We start from the raw sequence: 18,941 nt of genomic DNA, 5'->3' as shown, positions 1-18,941 counted from the left end.
GGACGCACAATTAAAGATAAAATAGAAATAGCTGTACAATCTAACCAGATTAAAACACATTATTCAATAAATGATTTCCAAGTAGGCCAGTTTGTTGCTTGTGTATACGATCAGAATTGGTGGATGGGACAGATCACTGGTATATCTAAAGAGTTGAACGACATGACAGTGTCTTTTATGCATCCCCATGGTCCAGCTAAAGGGTTTCAGTGGCCACAGGAATCTGGAAAGAAGAAGGATGAATGTCCGGTGCCACTACAAAATGTTTTGTTAGCAGTAAGCAATCCTACTCCACTTGGACAATCAGCAAGACTCCACACTTTCGACAAAGCTGAGTTGATGAAGATCCAGCAGATCTACTGTCTTTAATCAGCCAAATAATATTTTAGGAAGTTTGTCAATATATGTTACATATAGTTGAGGAAGGGTAAGCAGCCTACATATAATTAATTATAGGTACATATTGTTGGTTTCAATTTTACTTTGAAATTTTGGTTTTCATGCAAGTTAAAGAGTATGCATATGTATTATGTGTGTATATGTATTGTGCATATTATGTTAATGTGATAATGTATACACAGACTCTCCTTTTGTAATTCCCAAGGTTTCCCCAATTTACAAATTACATCTCACTTTTTGGAAACTAACAAAACATTTGTTAATTGAGTGTGCAGACCTTAGAAAATGTAAGAAAATTACATTTTCAAAAAATTCTAGAAATGTTTACAGGCAATAACACACTATCCAACAAAGTGCATGCTATTACTAAAGGTGAGGACTACAAAGTTACAAATTTTCAGATTTTTAAAATATGGGTATTTTGAGTAATTTTCAATCAAAAATGGCACTTTTGTCAAATTTTGAAAATTTTAAAGTTAAATTTTAATAATTCCATGCATCATAGAATTAAAAAAAAAATTTCCTGTAAAACTACTGTAATAGGTCCACATATTACCAGAATTACTTTTTATGAAAATTGATTATTCCACATAAAAATTTTTTTTTGAAAATTCAAAAAAATTCAAATTTTTTGCCAAATTCTTTAGTTTCCCCCCCTTAAAGATATTGTCGTTGGGCTCATTGGAACTATTCCACTCTGTAGTTCACTATAATAGGTACAAAATAAAAAAAATCAACAAAATCAGTATAATAGTTTTGAAATGCCGCTCATTTAAAAAACACCCCTTTTTCCACCTTTTTTGATTTCGAACCAACTTCAAAAGGCTATAACATGGGGAAAAAATTTTTTGGGACAAAATCCTTTTGGCATACTTCTTGTCTGCACTGGTTGTAACTGCTGTAATTTTTTAAAGCAAATCCGAGATGGTGACCTGACACGCTCCTGCCTGAATTGAAATGGAATGGCTCTATATAAACACTTAACTGCTTAGTTTTACATGAAAAGCAACATATTAAAATTTAAAAATTGTATACCTTCTCATCTTCTACTTCTTTCTTTATGAATGTGTTCTTACTCATCGCTGGAACATCTAAAACTTCTAACATATTTTCAAACTGTGCAAAATCAATCCCGGAGGTAAGTGCAGCCCATGACACTGCACTGTTTATATCACAGTATCCACTATCTCCATTGTGTATCGTATATTTACGATGACACATGTCGTATTCAAGTAACCACTTACAGAGGAGGCCATTTCGAATTTCTTTTTTTCATTGGATATTTCCTATTTTGCACTGTCTTGCATGCCCCTGTCCTATTTGCACGACTTTCAGGAACACATAGCTTGGGTTGACAATTCTGTTTCCAAGCTGCGAATTCGAGCTACATGTTTCTTTTTCTTTACTGCGTTCTGTACATAAAAGTGGAAAATATTCTAAACTTTCTGAATTTGTTGATATTGGTTGCTGACTGATGCTTCTTCTGAAATAGATAATTTGTAATCAAATAAGGTTGAACAAAAGTGCAAAACAATATAAGTCCATTAGAAACAATTTTTTAAAAAGATTTATAATGATATTTGTATACCTAAAATAGAGCATATATCTATTGTAAAAATTATTCACTGTTTTGCCTGAAAGAGTTATTTGTTGCTATACAAATTTTTTGGGGAAAGAAATGTACATGATTTTTTAATTAGTAATACTTACTTTTTAATTGTAACAAATAACCCCAAAATATTTTACCACAACAGTATTTGCTCCCTTTTCCTCCCTAAAACTCTGGAATTGGTTCATTCCGGCATTACATTTCATACACTTAACAGATTTCATGCCGGCCGGTTATGTACATCTACTAAATATGAACGAATCTGTTACTGTCCAAAGCTAGATAATGACTTTTAGATTATTCAGGCCTGCTTCCAGAACATAATATTTATGTATATACATATTGAGAAAAATTAATGTATGAAACATCTGTCTCACGTTGGTATTGATAAATTGACAAGAAAGTTTAGTTGCGACGAATACGAAAGGTGCATTTGACGCTATTCGAGGTAGATCCTTGCACTGTCAGTTCCGTATTATGTTTTTTAATAATACTGTCAAACTTAAATGTCTATATGTCATTCATAACACTACCGAATCTAAAAACCCACTAACGCTGTAAGGAATACTAAAAAATAAGTAGGAAACATATCTGAGCCATTCCGGCCAAAATGGGAATTCTTTTAAAAAAAAAATATTTTTTCAAGAAATATGTATAAATTTTTTTAATGTAGATAATACTTAAAATTTAAGGATAACACTGTTTAATTTAAGAAATACATATACAAATTTTAACATGATTTACAAGCATTGAATCTAGTGGTGTTGACTTTTTACAGGCACTACATTATTTTCTAAGCGTTGGTAGTACCTACTGAATAAAAAGATAAGCTTTTAACAAAGTTTTGAAAGGTGCTATGGTTCAAGAGATGTTTTAAGTGTGTGCACTGGAAATTTCATTGATACAGGTGAGTAAATTCAAAATGTATATATTAAACAGTAAGTACATGTTTGTAAAGTAACATCCGTGACAGAAAACTTGAAAAAGTTTTTCTATTCAGTAATGGACTTTCATTCCTCTGTAACAATTAGGCCATGTTGGCATCTAGGTCAGGTGCTGACTGCCTACTATCTTTAAGTCACTATACAAGTTTTTAATATTTAAAAAATAAGTGTCACGGATGTTACACATTTAAGGTGTTACCATTTTTACCACCAGTATTTATATGTCAGAATGTCTCTGGGCTTTAGCCTACATCATCATAACCTACATAACTTATATATATTTCAGTATGTGATGGATGTAAATAACCTACATTATCCCATTTTGTTGCAGATAATGGCACCTGTCACATCTGCTGCAAGAACAGCGAAGATGAGAGCAGAAATGAAGTCGGAAAATACAGAGAGGTGGGCTGAATATTTGAAAAAAGACAGAGAAAGAAATTGGTTGAAGAGGCAAGCAGAAAAACAGAAGTGCATTAATGATAAGAAGCTATTAAACACTAAACGAGAAAAAACAAGACTTAGAGTGCAGGAATGGAGGAAAAAGAAAAGACTAGTAACCAACATTTGTAAGGAGCCTACAAACCTTTCAGCACTGGGTTCCTACACTTCTACCAGCACACTTCGTAAAGCTGTCCACAAGGCACGTAAGAACTTGCCAAATAGTCCTACGAAGAAACAAGCTGTTAGGCAATTGATGAAAGAAAGTTTTTTAACTCCAGAGGATGAGCTTTTTAAAGCACAAAAATTTCTAGCACCCAGGGGAAAATTGTACAGAAAAGAAGATTTGGAAACTGCAAGAAATTTTTTTGAGAATGATGACATTAGCTGGCAAACTTCTGGGAAAAGAGACTGCATAACAGTGAAAAATGAAGTCACAGGAAAGAAAGAAAAGAAGCAAAAACGTTTCCTTACGATGAGTGTTGTTGAAGCTCAATAAAAGTTTTCTGAACTCTACCCTGAAATACACATATCTCGTTCTAAATTCTTTGAAATGCGCCCAAAACATGTAAAACCCATTAAAGATACTCCACATAATGTTTGTGTATGCATTAAACATGCAAATTTCAGATTTTTAGCTGAGGCTATCTCTCCTTTTTGTATTGGTTATCAAGGAAATTCTTTAACACCAACATCGCTGATTCAAATAATGTGTTGTAATACACATGAAGAACGATGCATGACTAATAAATGCTCTGTTTGCCATTATGATGTAAAAAGTCTGCTGGAACCACATTCTGACTTTTCAAGGGAGGTGAAATGGAATAAATGGATAAAAACAGAGGGTCAGTTGGTAGTTGAAAAGGTATCTTCAAGTCTACAAAACCTTGTAACACAACTAAATACATATATCCCCAATTTCAAGAAGCATGTGTTTGTAAAATGTGAGTAAGCAAGATACTTTGAGGACAAAAAGAATAACTTAAGGAAAGGAGAAGCTGTGATGCAAGTAGACTTTGCTGAGAACTACAGCATCATTTCACAAGACAAAGTGCAGTCTGCCCACTGGCAACACTCCCAAGTGACAATTTTTACGTGTTGCTTGTGGTTTGAGGACATGGCATTTTCATATGTGGTAGTAAGTGACGATGTGAGCCATTCCAAACAGTCAGCTTGGACTTTCATAAAAACAATAATTTCTCACTTTCAGCAGAACCCAAATGTGTCTTTGTGTGATCTTATAATATTTTCAGACAACTGTTCTTCCCAATTTAAGAGCAAGTATACAGTTTTTAACATGTGCTTTTTGGCTGACGATCTCAATGTGAAGACTGTAGAGTGGAACTTCTTTGCTGCTGGTCACGGAAAGGGTGCAGTAGATGCCATCGGAGGCCAAGTAAAAAGAATGGTTTGGACAACTGTCAAGGCTCGACGTACTACAGTCAATAATGCTGGAGAATTCTTCAATGTAGCTCAAGCTCAGTGCAAGTCCACTGAGGTACTTTACGTAAGCAAAGAAGAAATAGAAGAGACTTCAGTGTTTCTGAACAATCGGTGGGAGAAAGTGAGAGGTACGACGGGTATAAGAGAAATTCATTACTTCAGGAAAATCGATGACTTGCATGTTGCTGCTGGGTTTACCTCAACGTCTGCCAAAAGTAAAGTTCAAGTTGCTTTCAGAGGCAAAGCAGCGATGACAAATCAGAAGTGTAGGTGGAGTGATGTGTATTCTTCTGATACGGACAACAGTGTTGCAGAGTCAAAGTTTGAAGATTTTGAGCAATCTTGTGAAGATAATACTACTGAACTCTTTCATTCCTCAAACACAGATGACAATCATCGACCCATTAACATTGCAAATATTACTGCTGGTATGTATGTAAAAGTATGCATTACTGGTCATGGAAAGTCCAAAGCTAGCCATCATTATTTTGCAATATGTCAAAGTGCATTGAATGTAAATGGTGATCTACGTGTGCTCTTCTTGAAACAGTGTGGTAAAAGTGGAAAGCTATTTGTTCCTGATGAAGACGATGAGAGAGATGTACATGTTAATCAGGTGGTATGTACTACAGTCAAACCTCTATCTATCGTTTTTCAGGGGACCAACAAAAAAATTCAGTAGATGCGGACATTCAATAGATGTGGACTTCACTCTTAGATTTTGAAAAAAATATTTCAACCTCAAAATTAGTGTCAGAAATATATCAGTTACTTTTCATTAAAGTTTAATCATTTGAAAAAAAATAAAAATGGAAGCATTTTACTTAATTCAATTTACACTTGCAAAAAAAAAACATACGCACAATAAACTTACATGGAAATTAAAGTCTTTTTCAATATCCTGAAGTCTGAAATTTTTACTCATGTCATCAAATATAGAGGTGTACTGAAGAAGCCGATTTTGCCAATATTTAGTTGAATCGGCATTTCTGCCGACTTCCGATACGCTTGTTAATTTTTGGCCGATATTACTGAAAAAACGACTGCCATAACCTAAAAATCCACGAGTACCCTTTTCACTTTTCGTAGTAGTACTGCATTCTTTCAGATCGCATTATTTCTTCGCAAAATGTGCTAACCGTACATATAAAAATTTAACATGCTTTTTTTTCTCAGTAATGTTCTTTAATTTTAATATGTCTTAAATAAATACGTACATTACCATCACGGTAAATATACATCTCGGTTGTTACGGTAACTATAGTGCAAATGTGGTAGCTATCGTGCTTCTGTAGTATTATGGTATTAACAAAGAATCTGTAGTTCTTTTTATGGTAATTATCGTAAGATAACAATAGGGTTTGTACTGTAGTTATGGTACATCATCCATATTTCTTCGTAAGTTGTTGTTCATTTGTCTTTTCTTCATGTTTACGTGCTCCATTACTCGGCTGCAGATTTAAGGTGATTTTTACTTATACAATCGTTACTGTTTTTATGACGGTTTCTGTCTAAGAAATGGTTATTTCTGCAAAATATTTATGGTTAAACGATCATCTATTATAATTTATAGTGACGGGACCACATATTTTGTACGATCAATGCGGACAAAACGATAATTCGAACATCGGTACAAGCGGACTTTTTTAACCTTAGTTGTATGACAATTTTGGCGGGACCGTAGAAAGTATACGATAAACACGGACAATCGATACATGCGAGTTCGATAGATAGAGGTTTGACTGTATTCCGATCCCAGACATTAAGGAAATAGGAAGCAGAGTGGTGTATAAATTCAAAGACAAAGTTTGTTTGTGATGTGATGTTCTTACAGTTCAATATATTATGTCTTTAAATTTCTGTACACTTCAAATGCTTTAAATGTGTAAGTATACATACTTGGCATGTGTTTTCTTTAGTTGGTTAAATTAGTAATTTTAGTCTCTTTATGTTTATAACAGTTATATTCAGTATTTTTACTTAGATTTTTCAAATTGGCCTGTAAATTTGGGAAAATTTAGGATAATAATACCAGCTGTAACATCCGTGACAAAATGTGTGTAACATCCGTGACATGAAAAAAAGAGCTATAAAATATTTACTGAATGTGTTTTCTTTGCGTTCGTGATAGTTATGAAACTACCATAGCTTTCAGACAAACATTATGGATAAAAAAGTATTCTTGTGTGAGGCAGAGACCAGAGTTTTTTGATTTCATTTGACAATGCCCGAGGTGAGTTCACAAATTTTGTAACATCCGTGACACAGCCTTTTATTAATTTTTTTTGCAAAATTTGTAAAATATAGTCAACAAAATGTTTGCTGTATGAAGATAAAGATATTTTTCATGGAGTCCAGTAATAAAATAAGGCAAAATAAATTCTATTTTGAACATATTGAATTTAAAATTAGTACTAATGTAACATCCGTGACAACCGGAATGGCTGATCTTCTTTCTTTGGTAATTTTATAAGTATCAATAATAAATTGTGTTTACTGTGTTAAATAAAAAAAAAAGATGAATACATATTTTCAAACACAAAAATTGCCAGTTCAACTGTAAGGCTAATAGGCATATAATCCTGAAATAATATTCCTATGAAGCTTATGTTGGAAATTTTTTGTTTGGATCACACATGCCTGTGTATTAAGCTACTTATCATTTGTTACAATTAATTTTTGAATAATTTGAATAAGTTGTATTTTTTAAAGAAGTTCAAGTGGATGAAATAACTACATGAAGAACAATATTAGTTACATCCTTATTTACATTGGAAATACTAACTTCGGAATCACATTAATATCTGAAACATTGAGTAATTATTGTACCGGAAAATTACCTTTTTCTACCACTACACGAAAAAAGTTCATAATCAACATCACGTAGAAAATGTGCTTCTAAAATTTGTATTTCTTTAGTAACATATTTTCGAGGTTGAGTGAGATTGCATCCCTGATATGAGGAAAAGAATTTAATTTTCTTAACTAATTAATAAACGTAATAAATTGTGACTGAACCGAAATTCGAACCCACAACCTATTAGTCGCGCAAGTCTCCGTACGCGCTGCGAAAACATCGCTGTCAGAGACGCGTATGCAGAAAACTCATTGAAAGAGAGAGGAGCGTTGACAACTCGCGCATGCGCAGATAGGTACCACTGATAGTACAGAGCTATATGCTTCGTTTGAACTTACTCTTATCGTATAAACTAACACTTACTCAGGTAGTGGAGACATAAGGACTGGGAATTAATATTTGCAATGATTACATCTAAACTTCCACAGAATACTTAATAAAAACCATGCCTAAATACCAGAGATGTCAATGGGGACTAAATAGCGAATGGGGGATGTAATGAAACCATAGCAAAACTAATTATTTGGCAACAGCATGCCACAAAACACAATAACATATCTTTGGTCCCTGGCATATTTGCGCGCGTTGTCACGTGTTTGAAGAACATTCGTGTGCGCCTGAAATTTTCTGTGCCCATGACATTCACGATATACGTTTCATCATAATTACACATCTGAATCGATTTTGATAAGTTTAGTGCAGAATAAGCAATAAAGTACAAATCAAAACTGACACCCAGTTCGACATGTCATGATATTAATAATTTTTTTTCTTTCAAACATGTTAAAAATAACAATAGCATTTAAATAATGTATTATTTACTGTATATATTCCTTTGATAAGTTTTCTTCATTGTCTTGCACCAGGCTCTTGTTTTCTTGTTCAAGACCTTTCCTTTTTCGCCAAGTCCGTGCTACTGCTTTCGCATGCTTATTTCTTTTTCTCATATGGTAGGTTTTTTGTTACCCATTACATGCATTCACACGCAATGCAACAGGAGAACCAACAAAAAAACGTCACTGGTACTCTACGTGTAGGCGGGCCAGCGAGTAGCGGTGTGACTTGGCAACTCCGCGCACTCTCTTGACGGGGATTGCAACTGCGTATTTTACCTGGCGCGCTGCTCTTCAGTATTTCCTGTTTTACGCGAGAACTGTAACGCTTTTGGTTATTACCAATATGTTAAATTGAAGAATAAACTTGGTGTAACGAACTGTGTATTATATTGTGTACAAATTTTTATAATATTTTACAAAAAACGCTTGTTTAGTAACCCGTAGTAAAACTATCCAAAAGAAAAAAATTCATTAAAAAATATTGGGTTGGACAACAATGCTAGTATTACACAAAGGCAAGTATACATAATCATTTAAAACTTTGATTTGAGTCATCACACAATAATTGCACTCCACATCCATAAATTACTGTCACTTCGTGGACCTAATACAGTCATGTTTATTACAATTTTTTCTACAATTTGCGAGAGTGTATCACATAAATATGATACATCTTAAAAATCTACTAAGTTTTTTCTTCCAGCATATGAATTTTATTTCTTATTCAATTAATTAACATTATTATTATTTTCAAAAGAATGTAGCGATTTAAACTGTGCGCGCCGCATCGGCCTCCAGCACTCCGCTCCCCTCCTCCCTCCCTTCCCTCCCCTCCTAGTGGTTCTATGTCTACTCGTTCACCCCCCCCTTGTGGATTGGCACATGCGCGCGCTGCGACGCGATGTTATATAAAGAGTTGTAAATTGGTCAGGAGCCTCTTTCTTTCTTGATTTTTGTCAGGCTCGGTTGTCAGTGTTGTAATCTACGAGCATGTAGTCGATTAGGTTCACTTAGAACTACGTGTGTGTGCGACCTCAGGGGAAAAATGTAAGTTGGTTTGAGTTGTCTGTGAGGCGGTAGCCCTTCCCTTAATGTAGAGTCATTTGTAAATTGGTTTGTCTAAATTCCCTTTCGGCCGTCACCTTAAAAATTATTCTGTTTGGATTAATGTTTTAACGTAACTTAACTGGAAACTTATTATTTTTATTGGTAACTATCTTCCCCTGAGACGTCGTCACACGTATTTGATCTTTTCTTAATAATGTAACAATTTTCTTTAAATGTAACTGCACTTTGCAGTAGTTTTGTCAATGTAACGCTTTTCCGTAATTGTAACTGCACCTTGCAGGATTTTGTAAAAGTAAATAAGTTTGAATTGTAATGCATACTTGGCACTGCTTTTAAGTCGCGTTAACGGCGCGTTGTATAAAGGGAACGCTCACACGGTGTAGCCGGCTTACCCTTGAAGCCCGTTTTGTCTAGAATCATTGTTTTTGATAATTGTATTTAACCTTGCCTAAATTTGTATCGGCTTAACTTCATCAGTAACCTTATGTTATGATATGTTGTTTGAATAAAATGTCTGTGTACCTGATACCTTTTACCTTGCTTACCTAAACTGCTCCATTCACGTAAACCCCAGTCCTTGCCAGGTTCTGGCCATCCGTCCCAATGCTCCAAAGCTAGACAAGCTCTACAAGAAAAACATCATTATTGTTGCCATTTTATGAACCACCCCCTTAAGGCGATTGGTGCATGGAAAATATTACGACAAAACTAATTTAACTGTACATATTTATTTTTGATGCTTCTTTTTAAGACATAATATACCTAGGATATTTTTAATAAACTTTTTTTTACTGAGTTATGTCATTTTAAATGCATTTATTTTTATTCCAAGCCAGAATTATTTAGAAAACACATAATTATGTTAAACTTAAGTATAGTTCAAGAAACGAGTGTACGAATAGGTTTCTGCACATATAAAAGTAAGAAGAAAAAATTTTCATCATCAAAATTACAGTTTAATATTGACAATTTCCATTGATCACTGCTGGACTACTTCAGGAGCGATTTAAAGAATAAATTTAAATGAAAATGAAAACATAATTGGCAGAACACTATTGAGTTATGTATATATTTTCATATCCTTTTGTTTTTGTTACGATCCGACTCAAAACATGCCCTCTGGAGTGACAGTTCTAGTGCTGCGTGTAAAACTCTCGCCGCCGGGAAGAATGTCCCCGCGACTTGGCGCTGAGGGCGGCGCTTGTCGCAACCAGGTAGTCCGGCGGAGCTCCGGCCGGCGGCCGAAGCCTGCGGGTGGGGAGGGGGAAGAATGGGGTGTAGAGGGATGACGGAGAGGAGACCGAAGAAACGAAGGGACTGTCAAGGTCGCGCTCATGGAGCTAATATACAGTAATACATCTGGAGAGGACAAGGGAAGGCCAGCAGAGGATGCGAGGTGAAGCCGGGTATCGGCTTCCTACGCTGGAAGAAAATGAAAAAGAGCCAAACTCGCCTCGCGCGGCCGAGAATCCTCCAAACTAAACTCGCAACAGCTCCGAAACTATCAAAACAATCAAACTGAAAATTTTACTGGAGTATCTATAAACATTTTTCCCCACGTCGCTTTAATTTTTTTTTCGAAACATGAATGCTTTCATTTTTAAAAATTAAATACTTATTTACAAAATTTTTTGTGATTACGCAGAGTAAATTACAACATCGAGGAAAAATTTTTGTTTGCAATTGTAAGTGGGGGACACTAGCGTATGAAATAAGGAAGAAGCCTCAAATTTTATTTATATATACCTTTTGACGCATTCAACCCCATACTTTTATTTTTACAGAGAGTTGAAGTGGGAATAATGTTTCAGTGGGTAACACTACCGACATATGTCTTCGGAACGCACTTCTTTTTGTTATTGTACATCTCAAAATTTATAATTTCATACACAACGTTTATAAAAACGAATTCTTACTTACCTCATTTAATCTATTACAAACCTCTTGTAATATACGTGTATTAGTAGAAGAACCAACGTAACATGCAAACCTTAGGTAAACACTGGTAGAGAATTGTTTGGAATAACTGTAATGCTATGCATATACTGACAATGTAAGAAACTTCCAATTTTATTAATTGTTTGCATAAGAATTAATAATTTTAAAAAAATCATAGAATAGGCCTTTATAGACTGAAAACCTTTCACGTAGTTTTAAGTCGCGTACATAAAAGTTTTTTAATATATATAATTACCAAATATTGTTGAATATATTTAACATTTTTATACATGTTACAACACACATATAATAACAAACCTATATAGTATATAAAAAGACAAAACGCCAAATTTTAGCATTTTGTATTTCTTTTCTCTGTGTGAATAAAATAACAGTTCTTAACGTAGTTGCTAATACTGTACTATATTTCTAAAAAAAATTACAACCCCTGACATCGTCACCATAACAATGATAAATTTGCAAAATAATTAAGGCACATTTTTTAATGCTACGAAGCACACTCTTAAGAGAAATGTTTTAAACTTATGTTGGGATGTAACTAATATCTTAAAAGCATTCTGAAACCGTTACTTTGAGGGAAACCTTAATATACCGAACACCATACCATCCTTTAATGGAGTACGATTTTCGCTTCTTAAGACCCATTTGTCTTCAAAATGCACTGTACTGTGTAAGTAATAAATCAGTCTTAAAATCAGTTAATTATTTTATCTTCCTATTTCGTATTCTAATTGAGATAAATATCAGATAAGCATGTGTTACTTGTATCACGACATCAAGGTATTATTTATCAGTAATTAATATTTCATTTTATTTTTTTGTTAACTAATGTGCATAGAACAGTGCACTAGACATCATTACCTGTGTGTAGTGTTGCGTTACACTTTTTAACGCATTAGAGTTTACATAAAATAATAAATTCAAAATTCCGTTTAAAAGTATAAATATCAGCGATCAATTTAATTAATGTCCAGTATAACTGTCAGTAAAACATTCGGAAATATGTATAGGACCTGTTAACCTAAATATTTGTTAACAGTTAAACTGAACTAAGATGTGTTAGAGTGGTTTTTTCTCTGTCCGTATATTAGAGGTATGGAACATCAATAAATATAGTTTAAAAAACTAAAGAAACATTCTTTTAAAGATTATCAAACTAAAAAGTTAAAAATAATTTTAAAATTTAATTTATGACAATAGTATATAAGCAATACTAGTATAAATGAGAAAAAAAGCTTGAGGCGCTTTGTGCCATATTTTTTGTATATTAAGCGCCCCATGCTTTTTTCCCATTTATACTAGTATTGCTTATATACTATTGTCATAAATTAAATTTTAAAATTATTTTTAACTTTTTAGTTTGATAATCTTTAAAAGCATGTTTCTTTAGTTTTTTAAACTATATTTATTTTTAACTTTTTAGTTTGATATTCTTTAAAAGCATGTTTTTTTAGTTTTTTAAACTATATTTATGTATAATTATCATAGGGAAATGAGTTACCGACACTACCTATTACCATCTGAGATAACTATTTGGAGTTGCAACGTCACAAAGAAATGGTAAAGTCTCTCCGAATCATTTACAGTTAGATGTATGGATATAATCTTAGAATTTACCAGGAGAAAAAAAAAAACATTTTTTTTTCCGGCGTGGCCAGGAGTAGAACCCACGATCGCTGAATCCGAAAGCTGACGTCTCAGAAGTCGCGCGCCTTAGACCGCTCGGCTAACGAACGTGATGAAATTGGTGGAACATTTTACAGTGATGAGCCACTCACTCTTAGTCGAAAGAGTTACAGACGGACAGACAAACAAACATACAGGTGAAGCTAATATAAAGCATGTAATAAAATACCCATCTGTCGCCCATTTACTATAAATACAGAATTATAAACTACATATTGTGAAAACATTCTGCAGCAGTTTTTGCTGAACGGAAAAACACGGATGAGAAGACAGACGAAATGTGTTTGGTAAGTGATTTTTCGTCAAATGAAATGGAACAGGACAGTGCTTATCAGAATGAAATTACAGAACTACTTTTGTGCAAGGAAATGTATTTTACAAAGACATTTCAAGAGAAATCACCTTTAAATGAAATAGATCTTGCTGACATGGAAGAAATAGACTTAGATTTAGAGGCCAGGCCCCTTTCAAGTGACGAAATTTGTCTTGAAGGGCTGAAATATGTTTCTGGCTATATAGCTCACCGTTTCAGAAATAAATATCCTGACCTTGGCACTACGGATTTCAATTCGGAGGACGATAGCTGGATACATGTGCAATCAAAGGGTAACTTAAAATGTCCCACTAATGAATTTTTTGAATTAATAAAAATCGCTGAAATGTGTTTTGATAATATTCATGGCAACAATTTGTGCAAAAAAGAGCGGATTTTTGAATCACTGACTAAAATTGTTTGCGGAACTACTTAAAATAAATATCCAGAAGAAGTTATATACTGTTTTGTCAGGACAAGAACGTATATGCGTATCAAGTATTTGAACATGAAATATTTTAACGAACAAGACCAAAAACGCAAAGAAAGAAATAAGATGAGGAAAACTACCCTCTAAGATTTTTCAGTTTGATAGTGTCCACTTTTCTTCACCATAATATGTATGTTCATAATTTATTTACGATGGTTTTTAATTACTATATTTAAGAAAAGCATTTATTGTGAATATCGCAGCAATTATGTAGGGCTTAAGGTATTTATTGTATTCCAAATATTGAGTATGTCATTTTTATTGCCTTTATTAAAAATAATATATATATTAACAATGTAACAAAATTGCGATATTTTTGTATTGCTATTGCAATTTCGTTTCTTGTAAACATTATTGTAGACTTTTTCATATTTAAATTAAATTTGCTATAGGGTTGTTTGTATTTTAATTTTATAGTTATAAGATTTTTTATATGTTGTTTACTGTTTACAAACATTTGAAAAATATTTACTTAAACATATTTCCATTTCCATGGCAATAGTCTGGTTAGCTTTTCGGGTAACTCTTCTACATGGATGATAAGATGGTGCGACATCTAAAACATATCACACCACCTTTACATAACTACAAAACTAAGAGGTGTTTTCTTTACATAATATTAAAGCACAATGTTTCCTTGTGGCGTAGGTGATTTAGAATTTCCATTTATCTAGAAAAATGGGCTTTCAGAATGTTTTTTAACACACAGTGTTTGGGAAGGTTTTTGAAGAAAAAAATTGACTACGCGTTTTATTTTTTTGCAGCTAAATTCGGGCACTTGCATGAAATATAATTAATCCGTAGGAAGCGCAATGTTTTAAAGTATTGATGTTGAAGATTTGAAAAGATTAATTGAAATATTGTGAGAGAATGAGCGAGTTGAGTGAGAAGAGTGCGGGAGTGGCCACATAACGTCTGCACAGTTGCGGACAAAATAATCCATTCCGCCTCCCCATGGCGAAGAATGAGTGAAAGAGAAACCTCATAAACCTTCCCCTCCTCCGGGCACGATAGAACCTTATCGGCTGTGTGTTAGAGGGAGAGCGAGATACAACCTTCGAGGTTTTGTTAGTTCCCGCTAGATGGCAGGCCGCAGAGCGACCACCAGCGACAGCCTTCCCGTATGAAGGCCATCTCGCCACTGACGAGCTGGAACTAAGCTCCTGACCTCCCTACATAGTAACGGTCACCCACATAGGCATCTAGACTCTTTAGTGGTCATATGATACAAAATTCATTGTTTTCGGGTCTGTGACCGTTTTTTACCGTGCACCAATCGCCTTAACAGTGCTTATAAGTGAAGTGTTCCTTTTATTAGCTTATTGGCACTTAAGTTTGACCCTAGGCTCTTTGTCTTTTTACTACTGGAGAGTGTTAGGCAGGCAACTCCCCCCCCCTTCCCCCCTTTCTCTCCATATTTACAACCCATACAATTATCACACTTCCTAACAAGACAAAGGAGATGATTTCTATTTTTTATACCCTTTTATCCCTTTCATCCATTTTTTTTTTTTTACCCATCTCCCTTTGATGGCTGGAGGAATATAAAAGTTTTTCTTATAATCACTTTATGTTCAGTTGAAAGACTGGAAAATCTCATTTTAAAAAAATAATGATTGTGCACAGTTTCATCATAAACACCTGTCAAAATAGACACGTTAATTGTGTGGGTGACAGTTCACAGGAATTTTACAAAGAAAACAGGGAGGGAAAATCGTCAACACTGCCAAACGGCCTACCTCCCTCCCCCCCCCCCCCCCACATACCCCACCACACACACACACCCACATACCCACCCCACACACACACACATACACACACACACACCCACACACACATACACCTACACACACACACCCCACACACACACACACCCCACACCCATAAACACCTCCCCACCCCCAGACACACACACTCCACACACACACTTACAATCACCCCCACCCCCACAACCTCACTCCACACACACCACCCCCAGCAACAAACACCCCCCCACAACCACACCCCCCACACCCACACACCCACCCCACACACACCCCACACCCACACACACCCCACACCCACACACCCCACTCCCACACATACCCCACACACCCACAAACATTCCCACCCCACACACACCCGCCCACACACACACCCGCCCACACACACACACCCGCCCACACACACACACACCCGCCCACACACACACACACACGCCCACACACACACCCGCCCACACACACACACCCGCCCACACACACACCCACACCACCACACACACACAACCACACCCCCACACACACACAACCACACCCCCACACACACACAACCACACCCCCCACACACACAATCACACCCCCCACACACACACTCACACCCACACACACACACCCCACATACACCCACCCACACCACCACACACACACACACACACACACCCCACACACCTATACCCCACACACACACTCCACACACACATACAACCACCCCCTACACACACATACAACCACCCCCCACACACCCACACCACCACACACACACACACACACACCCACACCACCACACACACACACACACCCCACACACACACCCACCCCACACACACCCACCCCACACACACCCCCACCCAACACACACACACACCCACCCCACACTCACACCCCACACTCACACACCCACCTCACACTCACCCCCACCCCACACACATACAACCACCCCCCACACACCCACTCCACCCCACACACACACACACCCCACACACACCCCCACCCCACACACACACCCACCCCACACCCCCACCACACACACACACACCCACCCCACACACACACCCACACCACCACACACACACCCACACACACCCACACACACACACCCACACACACACACACCCGACACACCCATACCCCACACGCACCCCACACACACCCACACACACCCACACACACCCCACACCCACCCCACACCCACACACACCCGACACCACACACACACAAACAGCAATGATATGACTTTCTTCCTCGCCTCCCCATACACGCAGACAGTCAAGTGTTGTGTGAGGGGTAAGCATGGCACAGTGTTGGCACACTTGCGGAGGAAAATTACTAAGAATAAGCTTAACAAATTCAGTTCAACTGCATAAACGGTGCCAGCGGAAACATACTGCACGATAGATTCATGGGGTTTTTGAAAACTAAAAATTAGCTCACGCTTACACGTCCAAAACCTCCAAAACCCTAGGAGGACAAACTGAATGAATCAGAGATTTTTTAAAATCTCTGAATGTCGTTCCTTGTACAATGGCCTCAGTTAACATAGGTACATAGGTAACGGAACACTAAGCAGAGCCTTCATGAAGGCATCAGACGACACAAGCTTAAGCTTGTATAATCATTCGGCCTCGATAATGAAGGTTCCAACTGCCTTGCGGTTGCTCCCACCCAGGATGGGAAGAGGTTTCAAGGCAACAAAAAATTTTCAATTAAAGGACGACGACGATGGTTGACTCACGTCAGACGGGGACTCCTCACATGTCACGGAGAAACCTGACCAAGTGGCTCCTGAGCTCAATGACGTTACCAGTGGGCGCGACGGGCAGACCCTTTCCCTCCAAATGTTTGATGAGCTCGTCTAGACCCAGCTCACTCCAACGGAAGAAGCCATAGCACACACAGAGAATGCTATGCAAAGGCAGCAGAGTAGCGCAGAATGGTAACGTGATAGGGCACGAGGTCCCACCAAGTCACAATAGTGCACCTTGAAATCACTATATATATAAAAAAAAATTAAGAAAAAAACGCTAGACAACGTTAAGGCCGCACAAGCGACGTGAAACTACTCCCTACTGGAAGGGAGATGTAAGCAGTGCTGATTGTGAGTGCTATGAACAAGAGGTAGTGGGAGAAAACACCTGACATAGTAGGCAATTACACAAATCAATATAAATTCGATAATATTAATCAAACTTGCCAAAAGTTTGTAACAATAAATATCTTTAATTAATGTGTCACAGTAAATTCTAATGAATTATCAATAGCTATATTAATGCGTATTAACATTGGGGCAAAATTACAAATGTGAATGCAAGGGGCAATACAAATGCCTCTAATGATGAATAAATACAAATAAATTCAATGTTACATGTATGCAAGTTAGCTAACATTACGTTGCTGAATGCAGCAATAATAATAATAACACGTGTATTAACATAAGATGTGCACATCACCAAAAAACACAAATAATTTAGATATGCACATTAATGATAATATACACAAACGTGGTAATGGATATTGACCCATCAATCATCATAGCATGTCATGCCCCGGAGCAATGCAAGTGAATAAACTATAAGAAAACGTGCTCTTCTTCCTGCAGCTAATTATAACCGTTACGGACTGTACAGCCATGAAACAATCAACAATTCACACGTAAAAGCAGGAAGCGCTACAGCGCCGGTCAGGGGGAGGGCTTGGTCAAACCCCAGGGAACATTCATCAAGGCAAGTAGAAACAAATAGGAGTGGCGTGGCTACACAGAGCAAGGTTAATTCCACAAAATCAAGAATTGGCACAAGGCCACCACGTGGAAATGCAAACCACTGAATAAGTATGATAAAGCAAATGCCAAGAAAATTCGCTCCTACAAAAGTACGTTGTCTCATACTAAGTCTTAAGGGCATGCTAAATGAAACACAAGGCTAAGCAACCTAGCAAAACAAGGATCTTAAGCTTACGTAAAAACGAACTACGGCCCTGTGGGGCATTGCAAAGCTGGAGAACCAGCATATAACTATACCGACTGGGCACGAACAAGGCTGAGTGAGTGACCAATAGGCCTATTCATCAACCAACACAGGTGGCGCTAGAGTCGGCCGGCATCGGCGGGGAAGGCAAAGGAATGGAGAGAAGGCTAGCC

General features: G+C 36.7%; 1 protein-coding gene across 1 annotated transcript in view; it reads left to right on the top strand.

Annotated features, from left to right (window-relative positions):
- The window catches only part of LOC134531232 (C-terminal-binding protein), a 445,126-nt gene that overhangs the window by 388,043 nt on the left and 38,142 nt on the right, over positions 1-18,941 (top strand). The gene's annotated exons all lie outside the window — the stretch shown is intronic.

The sequence above is a fragment of the Bacillus rossius genome, chromosome 3, assembly GCF_032445375.1.
Source record: "Bacillus rossius redtenbacheri isolate Brsri chromosome 3, Brsri_v3, whole genome shotgun sequence".
Lineage (NCBI taxonomy): Eukaryota > Metazoa > Arthropoda > Insecta > Phasmatodea > Bacillidae > Bacillus > Bacillus rossius.
The sequence above is the reverse complement of the archived record's forward strand: the minus strand, read 5'-3'. Positions and strand labels throughout refer to the sequence as shown.